This window comes from Pieris napi, chromosome 24, assembly GCF_905475465.1.
Source record: "Pieris napi chromosome 24, ilPieNapi1.2, whole genome shotgun sequence".
NCBI classification, from domain to species: Eukaryota; Metazoa; Arthropoda; class Insecta; order Lepidoptera; family Pieridae; genus Pieris; species Pieris napi.
The window spans coordinates 3,220,252-3,234,128 of record NC_062257.1 but is presented as its reverse complement, the minus strand read 5'-3'; the positions used below and the strand labels follow the sequence as shown (position 1 = coordinate 3,234,128).

The 13,877-nt window shown below is 42.8% G+C and overlaps 1 protein-coding gene across 1 annotated transcript in view; it reads left to right on the top strand.

The window, feature by feature from the left end:
• The first annotated feature begins 229 nt into the window (after positions 1–229).
• Positions 230–13,877, top strand: part of LOC125061686 — a 68,995-nt gene continuing 55,347 nt past the window's right edge. Inside the window, exon 1 of the mRNA XM_047667223.1 lies at positions 230–467. The gene's annotated coding sequence lies outside the window, so the exon portion shown is untranslated. The remainder of the gene's footprint in view (positions 468–13,877) is intronic.

Sequence of the window (13,877 nt, the reverse complement as noted above, 5' to 3'; positions counted from 1 at the left end):
TAATAGGAATAAATATAGTCCCATAATAAATAATAATAATACATTATTTATTTCGTTATAATTAAAGTTAATCCTAAAGATTTATACGAATAATGAATTGTAATTTTGTCGATAGCTAAAATCGAGAACAGCAATGTTCTGTGCGCAGGATCTCCGGCATCTGTTAACTTGACAGTGACAGTACTGTTTGACCGGTAACATTCGTTTCACATTTTCTGTGACAATTTAATTTTTCACAGTTGCGTTTTGTCGGTGGTGCGAGGAGTGTATGAGTTTTCTACTCTGAAGTTATTTTACATTAATTTGAGGATTGCACGTTTATTAAAACAACAGTCAACGTAAATGAACTAAAACATTTCGAAGAATTCAATATGTGTAGTGTATAAACTGTGTCGTAGATATATTTTCAAGTGTATAATATATTTACTGAATTCTTGGTAATTCGGATTTTACCGCTGTATACTTTGGTGAGTAATCAACTCTACTTTCCTTTTTCTTAGAAAATGTACATACATACTTCATATTTACCTATAAAGTCTTATAAAGGTCAAAAAGCCATGTGCCTTAAGGCTAAGATTTCAAAATATGTTTAAGTATTTACAGAGAAATAGCAATGTTTTTCTAATAAAAAATTTAAATAAAAATCTCGAGTAAAATTTCAGTATATTAAGTTTTTAAAGATTTTTCTTCCTTAGTTCTCTATGTTGTAACTAATATACATAAATATGGAAAGACCCACATGGTATTAAATTAATAATAATAAATTAATATTTTACAAATCAGTGCTTTCTGTATTGAAATATACATATAAGAAAGTATTATTGTCAATATAAATATGTGACATGTTCTTTAAAACTCCTATTGTTTTTAAGTATTTTAAATCTAGAAATTATAAACTTGTACAAGTTCACAGTTTGACTCATTCAGCTAAAATTAAAATCATTTGACATTTTCATTTTAAACTTTATTATTATAATATCTGGCTTGTAAATAGAGTAATGAAAAGACAGGGCAACTTCTTTTTACTTCCTTGCTTGAAGAAGTGAAAGAAGTATTTATTGCTTATTTTATATTTATGAATATAGTATGTAGAATCATTCAATAAGAATCACAAACTTCAACAAATGTAACTTACACTTCTTTGTTGAGTCATATGGTAAAATTTGCAACCAAGCAACAAATAAAAAAATACTATATTACCTACAACACTACAGGCATGTTTGTGAATATTTCCTACTCTAGATAGATATAGCAATATCAAGCACTGTTTATTGCATACATAGATATATTTCATTGATGGCCGGGACCATAACTTAGTGTTGCCGATGACGACTCTCACACTCCATGTGTTGTGTAATGAATTAATTCTATGATGATGATTTTACGTCAGTGTGTAATGAAGGGAGAAACTCTCTACAAATGCTGTAAATGTTGATATGAGAGTAAATAGTGCCATTGTTCTACGTTATATTAATATGTTTTAACCAATATTTTTTAACAACACTAGAGTCAAATGAAGGTCAAAATTTGACCATGCGGTTTAGTTACATATTATTGTATATTTTATAACATATTCAAGGAAAGTGTATTCAGTATGTGTATCTGTTTCAACAATCTCAAACTATTACTAGTATCAAAGATAGTATTTTAAAGAATAAAGTACCAATCATGAGAAGCTGCAGCATTATACAATAATTTCTTCAAGTGAACGAAATAATTTATCAGACAGAACATGTAAGTACTGTAGCAAACAAGTTGTTGCATTGCGTAGAAACTTGGCAGCAAGTTTTTTGCGTTGCCAGTCGGCACCGTGCTCGGTAATTAGTGCTTTAATCGTCCCAACTGCATCGTACCGCTCTTGCAACTGCTTTTCTCGGAAACCGATCAGTGTAGCTCGCGGCAAATTACCGCCAGATATGCCGGCTGTAATTGCAGAAATCACATATACAAGTGTACTCCTTGTTGAACAGCTTGTATCAACGTCCCCCTGACGCGTAACTGATTTTAGTGTTTGATATAGATTTTGGCTAGCCGAACCAGCTTTTGTGTGGTTGGAGGAGTCGTTTTGCGTTCAAGGCACGTTACTCGCTACGAAAATACAATATAATACTATGCCGTCGACTTTTTGGGCCTAAGGCAAGCCGGTTTCATCACGATATTTCCTTCAGCGTTCGAGCAAATGTTAAATGCACACAAAGTCCATTGGTGCACAGCCAGGGATCGAACCTACGAACTCAGTGATAAGAGTCGCATGCTGAAGCCACTCATTTAAAAGAGATATTCATTTTAAATTTAAATTAAACAAAGTTGACTCAGCGGCATGCCAAAACCCTCTCTAAAGGTAGTAAAAAACATATTAAATGCATAATTTGATGCAAAATATCAGAGTTCTTATCTGGATCTAAAGAATGGATCGAATTACAAACCAAAAAGTAATTTAAAGATATGTAAAACATGGCCGCCAATTAGGTTAATTCGATGTCGTTAAAATAAAATATCCAACCGGATGTTATGCGTGCTAAAGGTTATGCTGAAATATTTTGTTGCTTACAAAAATGTCCTGGAATGATAGTGGTCCGTTATATTGAAAATAAATATAGTTAAAAAAAACTATAAAACACGCTTTTAAAGCACATCAAACTAAAAAGTGAAAAATAATTCCTAATTTAGGCTGAAGTGGTAATGAACAAAAAATACTGGTATTATTGTGAAAAAGCGTGGGTTGCTCGATAGACGAAAAATATGGCACAGAGAGATTTTCAGCCTAAATTAGGAATTATTTTTCACTTTTTAGTTTGATGTGCTTTAAAAGCGTGTTTTATAGTTTTTTTAAACTATATTTATTTTCCACTTTTTAGTCCTAGCAGCAATACGTGTTGTCTCAATTTAATCGTATTGCTTTGTGGACTTAAAAAAAAATTCATTGTTTTTTCGAGATAAAACCTATGAAATTATTATATTGTCGCTGATTCTTTATAAGTGTACAAAGTTTGAATTAAATCTGTCCGTTTAAAGTGGGTCAAAATCGAGTCCGAAGGAGTCGGTTACATACGTATACAGGTGAAGCTAATATAAAGCGTGTAATAACATTTATATGTAATTATGTTTCCAAGTATCAAAAACCACACTTCGCGGAATAAGTCATTAGGTGTGGTCGTTGTTTCCACCTATATTCATCATGACTACTAAAAGCTACAGATAGCAAATCTCTAAGCCAGTCATTTGGAGGTCTATGATGGTGTTGCATGGATTGGATTAGCTTCTTTGAATAGCGCCTTAAAATTAGTCATGAAAGTTTAATTAAAAAAAAGAGTGTGTGTACTTATGTACATGCGTTATGGTCTAAGATCCCGATATACAACGACCTTCACTGAGATGCTTATTTAATGAAACGTATTTTATATTTAATTTGACATGTCAATAAATATAATCCATATGGGTTGCCTAGCAAATTTCAGTCTTAGAGTATGTTTAATTAATATTTAAAAAAAATATTTTTTTAAACATTTCACCGGTATGATTATTAGATAAATTCTATACCAATCGAAAGTATGAAGCCCATAGAATATGCAAACGTTAGGTTGTTTTTAATCAATTAATTATTTATGTGTATATTTTTTATGTGACACTAAAGTAAAAAAGAAAGTTATAGTGATACATATATAATACTACCCTGATTAAAAATATTGATTGAAATAAATTAAAAAAAAATACTACATGCAAATTATAATTTTTTTTTTTAATATTAATTAAACATACACTGGACTGATATTTGCTAGGCAACCCATATGGATTATATTTATTGACACATTAAATTAAATATAAAATACGTTTCATTAAATAAGCATCTCGGTGAAGGTCGTTGTATAACGGGATCTTATACTATTAGAAGTTATACTTCTTTGGTGTATGGAAAAATAAAACAAAACGAAAAAAAAAACATTTTTTTAGATAATAATTAACGATGTAAATGTAGGTAAGTAGGTAGGTAGCACAATGTACACTTATGAACGTCAAAAACGAAATATGTACATTAAATGCTTCTAATTTTACATTTACTGCCAGTTCTCAAATCAAGGGCGTAGAACGGAAGAGAAGAACTGGCAATAAACTCTCCGCCTCTGTTTTTAATCGCCAAGTTTTTTGTTTTACACAACGTTTGTAAGGAGCTGCAACCATTACACTATGTTCCACATGACATCTTAAGTAATAAATAATAATAACATACATTAAAAACAAAGATTTGTCCTCTATCAGCAGGAGGCATGGTGAAATTTTCTCATTGTAATTGAATTTGAACCGAGATATTCATAGAAATTTCTTCCAATTTTTGGCGTACTGTATTGAAGTTATAGAAATATTTAAGAAAAGATATATCTTTTTCGCAGTTCGCATTCATGCTATTACAAATTGACTTACGCTTCCTTTCATAAGGTGTGAGGGAATTCAATGCTAGCACTTTCCTCCCCCTACCTCCAACCTCCCGCCAACCTCCCACCAACCTTTTTTTTTTTTTTTTTTTTTTTTTTTTTTTTTTTTTTTTTTTTACCTGGGGAAACCCGCTTACGGGCCCCCGCGCCTGGGCAAAGTGTGAGTGGCGCGGGGAGTGTGGGGGTCAAGGTCATAAAAAGCGATGACCCCATACCCACTAAAACCACCAGGGCCCAATCCGTAGCGTGTCTGTAGCTGGGTCGTGGTAATAGCCTTTTCAGGCCTGAACCCACTTTCCAGCTTGCGCATGCTGCGTGGCGCCAATTAGCGCGCAGCACTCCTAATAAAAAGCCCTATATATCTCTGTATGACGTCAGCGACGCAGAAAGTCGCGACGGCTACGCGCGGTACGTTTCTTCCTTAAAGGCGGCGCCGTAGGGTCAGCCTCCCGGGCTCGCTCGCTGGTTTCTTTCGCCTGCAGGACAGCCTCGGCGAAGGCTTCGACCGCCTGCCAGGCTCGTCTATCCCTTACCATGACGGACACTAAATTTGGGAGTGTCAAGTCGGTCACATTTATTGAGGAGAGCAGAGCGCTCCTCTCGGACTCCCACGCTGGACACTCCTCCAGAGTATGCTGCGGCGTGTCATTTTGACACCCGCAGTGGTGGCAAAGGGGGTTTGCCTCTCGGCGAGCCACCTGGCAAAGGTATTTGCCAAAGCATCCGTGTCCAGTTAGTAGCTGGATCAGGTGGTATCTCAGTGACCCCCATCGTCTGTCAAGCCATTCTTTGAGGACGGGCCGTATGGCCTCGAGGGTCCACAGGCCCGCGCTTGCATTTGTCAGATCGGCACTCCAGTTTCGTATCGCGACTTCGTGCGATTCAGTTCGCCACTGCTTAGTTACCTCGAAGGGCGGCTCTTCTCCGCGCCCCCGCCAGTGGTTTCTCCTCCAGTAAACATCGGCTAGTGCTACCGCATCGTGGTACCAAGGGCATGTTCCTGCTATCACACAAACTGCGTCAAAGGAAACGGTGCGGTATGCTCTTGCCACACGCAATGAAATCGTGCGTTGCGTCCGTCTGATCAGCGCCTTATTCTGCGTGTTAAGGCCCGTTGCATTCGCCCATATTGGGCAGCCGTATAGGGCTTTCGCTCTGACGATACCGGCGAATAACTTTCGGCACGATTCACGCGGCCCGCCAATGTTGGGCATGATGCGACTCAGCGCCATGGCTGTCGCTTCCAGTTTCGGCGTCAATTCTATGAAATGATTCTTGAACGACCATTTGGGGTCAAGCAATAGGCCCAGGTATTTAAGCCGCATTCCTATATCAATCGGGACCCCTCCAACGACGATTTGGGCGTCCGGGGGGCGAGATCTCCGGGGGCCGTAGAAGGCAATGGCCTCTGATTTTTTAAGGGCGACACGCAAGCCCAAACTACGAATGCGACCCACTATCTGCGCAACGCCTGCTGTCGCTCTGAGGGAAGCCTCCCTAAAAGAGTCGCCGGAAGCCACGACGAGTGTGTCGTCCGCGTAGCATAAAACTTGCACACCACGAATCAGCACCCCCCTCAAGACCCTGTCATATCCGATGTTCCACAACAGTGGCCCTAACACCGACCCCTGTGGAACACCGCATCGCACCTGATGTCTCCTCCAGCCATCCCTACCGGGATATATGATTTTCCTTCCTTGCAGGTACTCGGCGACCAGTGTCCTCAAATAAATGGGCACCCCATGGTATCGGAGACCATTAGTGATCGCCTCCCAAGGTATGGTATTGAACGCGTTGGCGATGTCGAGCGACACCGCGATCGCAACGCCACCTTTTAATGTTATTTCTTCCGTGATTTCTCGGAGGCGGGCAATGGCGTCCATGGTGGACCTTCTCGACCGGAAGCCAAATTGACAGTCCGACAGATCGGGTCCAACCGATGTCAGGTGGCGCCCTATGCGCACGGAAATTATGCGCTCGAAAATTTTGCCCGCCTCGTTCAAGAGTACGATCGGCCTGTAGCCTGAGGGCGAGTCGGCCGGTTTGTCGATTTTCCTTAAGAGGACCAAGCGTCCATCTTTCCATATTTGTGGAAAGGACCCTCTTTTTATACAGTCAGTCAAAAGAGATCGGAACCTTTCCAGAAGCCCGTGGCGGAGGGAGAGAGCCAAGACCTTTCCGTGTACCCCGTCCGGGCCTGGCGCCGTCTTTTTGAGCGCAGCTCGTTCCGCCGCAGCAACCAGCTCCTCCTCTGTAACCTCCGACGCTTCGTCGTCCTCCTCCTCTATGTCTCTGGTAGCATAGGGTCTCATTGTATCCGACATTGCCGATGCCGGTGGGAAAAGCGTTTCTACGACCTTAGCCAGGAGAGACGGCTCCATTCCCTCGGTGATTGGCGGGGTCCATGGACGCATTTTTGCCATAACCGTCTTATACGGCCGGCCCCAGGGGTCGAGGTCCAGAATGGACAGGAATTCCTCCCAAGCCCGCTCCTTGGCCTCACTGATCTCCTTCTTCAGTGTCCTCTTCGCTTGCTGCAAGTCTGCACGAAGCCTCGCTTCTTCGTCGCCACCGAGAATGGCTCCACTTCTCCTTCTGTACCTTCGCAGGCGTCTTCGCGCCTCAGTGCATGCCTTGCGGAGTCTGCTCAGACCTGCGCTCCACCAATAAACATACTTTCGAACAGTAGGACGCTGAGATCTAGGCATCGAGGCATCCGATATCTCTTTCCAAGCCCCTTCCAGCGAGATCACTTTCTCGTCAATACTCCGAGCTCCAGCGGCAGGACACCAGGAGCTCACCACAGTTGCTACCACCAAGTCTTCTCTGTTTAAAGCTTTTAAAGCCCATCTAGGGCCTATCTCACGCGGAGCTCCCTCCCGGACGGGAGGCACCGACGACGAGGGGGGGTGAACGCTGAAACGTATATATCGATGGTCGGAGAGCGTTTCCACCCCCGTCTCCACTCTCCAATCCCGTACACGACACGCAAGGGCGGGGGTGGCAAAGGTCACATCCACCACTGAAGCTCCCGATTCTCTGCAACACGTCCATTCCGAGCCGACATTCAGTACGACGAGGTTGCAGGATGCCAACCATTCTACTAGCACGTCCCCGCGGCAATTTCTAACTGGGGAACCCCACGCCGCAGACTTCGCGTTCAGGTCTCCGGCAACCAAGACCCCGCCAGGCGCGCCTTGCCTTACAATACTATCCATGCTAGCCAGGAAGGACTCGAATTCACTGATTGGTTTATTTGGAGAGAAATAAACCGCTACAACTTTCTGCTGGCCCAAGTTGGCTGCTACCCAGCCGTCTCCTTTCGAAACGTTCCTGAGGTGGCACTCTGAATTGCTGGCAGCAACGATAGAGACCAGACCACAGCGATCCGAGACCCAATTTGGGCGATCAGGTGCTGCGTACGGTTCGCTAATGACGCCTACGTCTATGGACCACTCCGCCACGCTCTGAACCAGCAAATTCTGAGCGGCGGCGCAGTGGTTAATGTTCGCCTGTAGGAAATTAAAGACCATATCAGTTGACTACAGCCCCGTCCGTCTCCATACTGTTATCCCCGCTCGGGTTGGGATGGGGTGCCTTCGATGAGGGCACTCTCCTAGGCATCCTCTTTTTGGGGGCCGAGCATGAGAGACCTCCCAAACGATGATCGGCCTTCCTACCGGATGCCACACAAATAGTGCACTGGACCTTTCCCGTGCATTCTGCCGCTTTATGGCCGGCTATTCCGCATCTGTAGCACTGTAGGCTGCGGTCTTCCGCCGTGCATCGGACCGCTACGTGTCCCTTCTCCAGGCACCTGTAGCAGCGTAGCTCTCTGGGCATATGGACGGCAACACGCGCCGCCACCCATCCGACGAGCAACCTTCCTTCGGTCAGCTTCTTTGCAGCTGTGATCGGGCACGTCACCCACGCCGCGGAGAGCCCACTTCTGTCCGGGCGGACTCCACTCACCCGAATTTGATCTGTGGGGCACTCTCCTTTTGCCGATACCGCAAGACAGATTTCCTCGGCTGTGACTGAGTCATCTAGTCCGGATATGCGGACGCTCGTAACTTTTTGAGGTCTAGCCACTTTTACGCTTTCTGCGGGCAGTACCTCCTTTAATTTGTCCGCGAGAGAGTTTGCGACGCCGTCCTTCCCAGTACCGGGAATTAGTAGTATGGCGGCCCCGGTCACTCCACGGCGGAACTTGACCGCCTCTAAGCCGAGGCCGTTGAGGTCGATCTTCTGCCTCGCTTCCTTTATAATGTCGGCGTAGGTGAGCCCCTTCTGCTCGGCCTCTTTTGCTAATGTAATGCTCACGGCTGCAGAACGTGTCACCCGGAGCTTTGGTGAAGCCTTCTTCTTCGGGCTAGTCTTCGAACTAGCGCGTGCCTGGCGCACTCTCGGCGAAGTCGGCAGGTCATTGACATCCTTACCTCGTTTGCCAACTACAACCCATGCGCTCTCGCCATCTCGGCTCTTAACGCCTAGGTTTGTAGGGAGCGCAACGGTGGCGGACGTAGAGGGCACTTCTGGTATGGGCACACTCTTACTGCTCTCGCCAGATGCTTTGGCTTTCTTCTTCTTCCTATTTTTCTTCATTTCTGAGGCCTGTCGGGCAGTAGCTGGGATTGAAGCAACTGCTTCGACTCTGCCTTTTGTGGCTATATCTGCCGCGAGCGGGGGACGGACTCGTTGCGCGGGATTGAGCCTTGGCTCCAGGTCCTCAAGGCGTGCATTGAGCCTTTCCCCGAGATTTCGGTAGATACGGGCTTCCATCTCTTCGAGGCCCGGCATCTGCGTCTCCATTCGCTTCTTGAGCTCCTCTATTTCACGATGGAGGCGCTCATTGTCCGCGCGTAGCGCACGCGTCTCTTCTGAAATCGTTTTCTGTGCGAGCGCAGCTGCATCCTTTCTTATGTCAAGTACAGCTTGTTTGAGGGCTTGAACGAAGCCGCCTTTTAGGTTGCTCGATTTAGTGGCAACTTTTGTTACCACTTCGAGACTGGCCTCCATCCGTTTTAAGACGGTGGCTGTCGTGTCCGATCTGTCTCCTCCATAGAGGGTACACTCTTCATTCTCCGATAGCGACAATGTCGATCGGGTCTTGCGAGCCTGCGCAACTGAGTCCAGAATCTCGGCCTCAGCGCGTGTTCTCTTCTCTTCTCGCTGCGCCTTACGGTAGGCTTCTTCAGCAGCGAGGCCGACGTATTCTCCCGTTGTGGGTGGCTTGACTCGTCCTTTCTTTTTCCGGTCCTTGGAGCCGGGAGTGTCTGTGGAACTACCCTCACTCTCTTCTCTACCTCTCTTGGGAGCTGATCTGCAGCTCCAGAAACGGCCAAATGACTCCCGGTCCAGTGACCCGACTCGGCTCGCCGATGGCGTGGACGACACACTAACCATCGACTCGACATCCGGCTCAGATATCCGCGCGGTTGCGCTTTCCTCAATTGCTGTAGATGTGTCTGGGATCGGCAGTCGATCCAGAACAACTCGCAGCTTTCTCGTCTTCTCTATACTTTCCTGCTTTTCCTCTTTACTCCACCTCTTCTCCGTAACATCTCCATCTCCTTCTACTTCTAAGTTGGTTTTGTTTTGATTATTTTCCATATTTGGTTTAGGTACATGGGGGATATAAAACGTCCACCCGGGCGGAGGCCCCTGCACCCGAGTAACCCTAATACCGCTTGGAGGTCGGGAATTATCCAAGGGTTGGCCGCTAGAAGCTCGACTTTACTGATCGAACGACCCGCTTACCCTTCGGAAGAGCGGGGGTGCAGCGTCACGCGAGGCCTCAAAGGGCGCCACAACGCGTGCACATTCAGGGTTTTTTATTGTGGTTTTCCTTCCACTCGGACCGGCCGGTTAAGGCAAGCCCACTGGCAAGGTACAATCCGCGAGACATGTCCACGACAATTGCACGAAGTACCAGTTTGCCCGGCGGGGGGTCGAGACCCCTGACCGACGACGACACATCGCCGTCACGGCCCACCGCGCCACAGTTCCACCACAACCACTGAGTGCCGTGATGTATCCATCACCTTACCACGCTGCAACGCAGCAGCTGATTCCAAAACTCAACTAGCTTCAGTGCACCGCATCTCGCATATTTCCCGAAAGAAAGAGTCGAGAGCAGCCGAGGCCCAGTAACAAGTGCGTAGCATCGCAACGAAATGGACCCCCTCCCCAGTCACCCCCCGCACAAAGCAAAGGTCCCCCAGCCTCACCTTTGAGATCAGGTGATCTCTCCAGCTTGCCGGGGACTAGCGGACTCATCTCCGCTGGGCGCTGATGCCCTCTCCAGAGACTGGCCTCCAACCTCCCACCAACCTACCCCAACCTCCCCCAACCTCCCCCTTACCTTAGCGATTCATTTACAAGATTTCGTAAGCGAGTTCTAAGGTAACTGTAACGACTCTATCGACATGTTGAAAGTGGCCTATTACGGAAGAAATGGTTAAAATAAATCGATATCATAGTAATAAATATAATCTACGATTTTGAATTGGTCTATGGCAATTTATAATTCAATTTTTTTTAAGTGAAACTTCTTTAGGCGCATGAAGATACAATTTTTACGGAATAATAAAATTAGCGTCACGAAGATGTGCAGCGTTTTTGTCGAAGAAAAGGGAGAGAGCGATTGAGAGAGAGTGAGAGGGGCGAATCACCTTATTGAAATTATATTTTTAAAATTAAGATTTCGTGAAGAGAATTTATGAAATACTATTATTTTATATTTTTGCAGAATAATTTATTGAAATCTCAACTGACAAATTGTAAATTAGAATGCCACGTGTTTTTACTATCGAAGAAATAAATTTTAACAAAAATAAAAAGATAACAATTAAATTCCTAACATATCTTCCTTTTCCCTCCCTCTAAGTCTCGAAAATTTAAAGCTTTAGATTTGTATAAATATGAAGAAGACTTAAAAATTTGTTTGCTAAAGAAGTTTCACTTCTGACAAGTGTACTTTGTACGCACGGACATTTTTTTATTGATAAAAGCTTGCCAACGCTCGGCTCTCTGATACATTGGTGAAAGAACCACAATATACAATTTTTAATATAACAAGGACTTATAGGCAAAAATGACATACAAAGATAATACAAATTAAAGAAAACAATTAAAATTACATTCGAAATAGAAAATCGATTATAAAGTGTATGGGGAGCAATATATATCCAGACCTAGCTCGTATATGCTATATTTATTTATATATATATACCTATATATATTAAAGTTCACCACATCATATAATCTATATCTACAGAATATGTTACTATCTATTCTAAAATACATAACAATTATGGTTTAGATTTTACCAGTTTTTTTAACAATGCGGATCAGTTATCAGATAGGCACTTAACAATGTTTTTTTTAATAAATCCGATTTTTGACTACTCAAGCTCTACGACTACTGATAGATATTCGTTTTCGTGTATAAAAACTATCGTAAAATTACAATTCCCTTTTTGGCTTTTGTTGCCAAACTTTACGTTTTTACATTACAGTACAATAATTGAGACAAAGGCAGAACCGGTAATGCAAGTACGAACCAGTATTGTTACTGTAGCGAAATATACCTGCTCATACTCAGTACCGCTAATTACACTGGATTACGAAGGATGATTGTTCAAGTTAAAAACCCATTAATTCCCTCGCATTGTGTAAGGTATTTATTTGTCATCAAGAATATAACAACTTGTTTACATGTAATATACTAAAATAATATTCGTAAGGCTAGCTTATACTAGCAGACCGGCCAAGCGTTGCTGTGGCTATGGTTTTTGTTATATACATATTACATAGTAGTAAACTATTCAAGGGAAACGGTAGAACTTATGTGAAAGGTAGATAGTGAACGTTGGTAAATTTAACACAGCGCCATCTGTTAGAATTGTATTAAATAATAAACAAATATTTGCAATAAAATAATATTGCGGGTATAAATTTAGAGATAAGCTATTCTTTTAATTTCAAACTGCACACGTTTCATTTCGTATGCAAATTTGATTGATATCGGTTCGGTAGTTGGAGTCCATAGCGGACAAACAACGTGACACGTAATTTATATTATATTAAGATATTAGAGCAGTGTTGGCCTAGTGGCTTCAGCGTGCGACTCTCATACCTGAAGTCGTAGCTTCGGTCCCCGGCTTGACCAATGGACTTTCTTTCTATGTGCGCATTTAAAATTTGCTCGAACGTTTGTTTTCACATCGTGAGGAAACCGACATGTCTTAGACTTAGACCCAAAAAGTCGACGGCGTGTGTCAGGCACTGGAGGCTGATCACCTACTTGCCTATTAGATTGAGAAAAGAAACAGATTCAGAAATCTGAGGCCAAGACCTAAAGAGGTTGTAGCGCCACTGATTTATTTATTTTATTTTTAGCTTATAACGTAATCGTGCACATTCCTCCTATAACATGGTAGATTGGTTCCGCGTTATAGGAAACGCGTTGTAGGAGTATTCTCGCATTGTATGACCCCATATAACGCGTTATGTACAAATTATTCATGTTTAACTTGTCATCAACTAATCATCAGAAATATAACTTGTGAAATCCCCGCATTATATAGGGGAAAACCGAAGGAATGAAATCGCGTACACAAAGTTATAAATTTATAAATTAAGATTATACAAACCGAGATGTAAGGGTATTTTCTAGTACGCGACTATCTCATATATATAAAATTCTCGTGTCATAATGTTCGTTCACATACTCCTCCGAAACCGATCGACCGATTCTTATGAAATTTATTATGCATATTCAGTAAGTCTGAGAATCGGCTACTATCTATCTTTCAAACCCTTAAGTGATAAGGGGTGTCCACCCCAAAAAAATATTTTTATTTTCAGACAATTTTTTTGTTTAGATTTTTTATGATACAGCATACATAAATACATACAACCCTTAATGTTCGACCCTCTACGATCATCCCTTATTTTTTATTTGTTAGTTAAGAACTTATAACTTGAACTCTGAGGTTTATATAGAGGAAAATCACAGAAAAACCTAAAAAGTTTTCATTCCGGAAAATACACGGACGCGCTCGGTGTAGGCTCCTCGACCGGATGAACGGTCCGCGGCCATGCACTACTTAACGCGGTAATTGACCGTACGGACCATCCGTATAGCTCGAAAAGCTTAGATATAGACATAACATTTATTAGAAACGAAACACACACACAGCAATACAAAATAATAATATTAATAATCAAAAAAGAAATATAACAAAAAATTATGGAAAGACAAAAAAAAAAAATTGAATAAGGTACATTTTAAGTATGTAATGTGTGTGTGTTGTGGTTGTAACTAGCCCTGGCATTATGCTGTGGAGCAGACGTGTTCCACAGCGCTGGTCAATCTGCCAGAGACTACAACACTTGCTTTGCGCCTCACACGCATTAAAATAAAATAATGTAATAATAAAA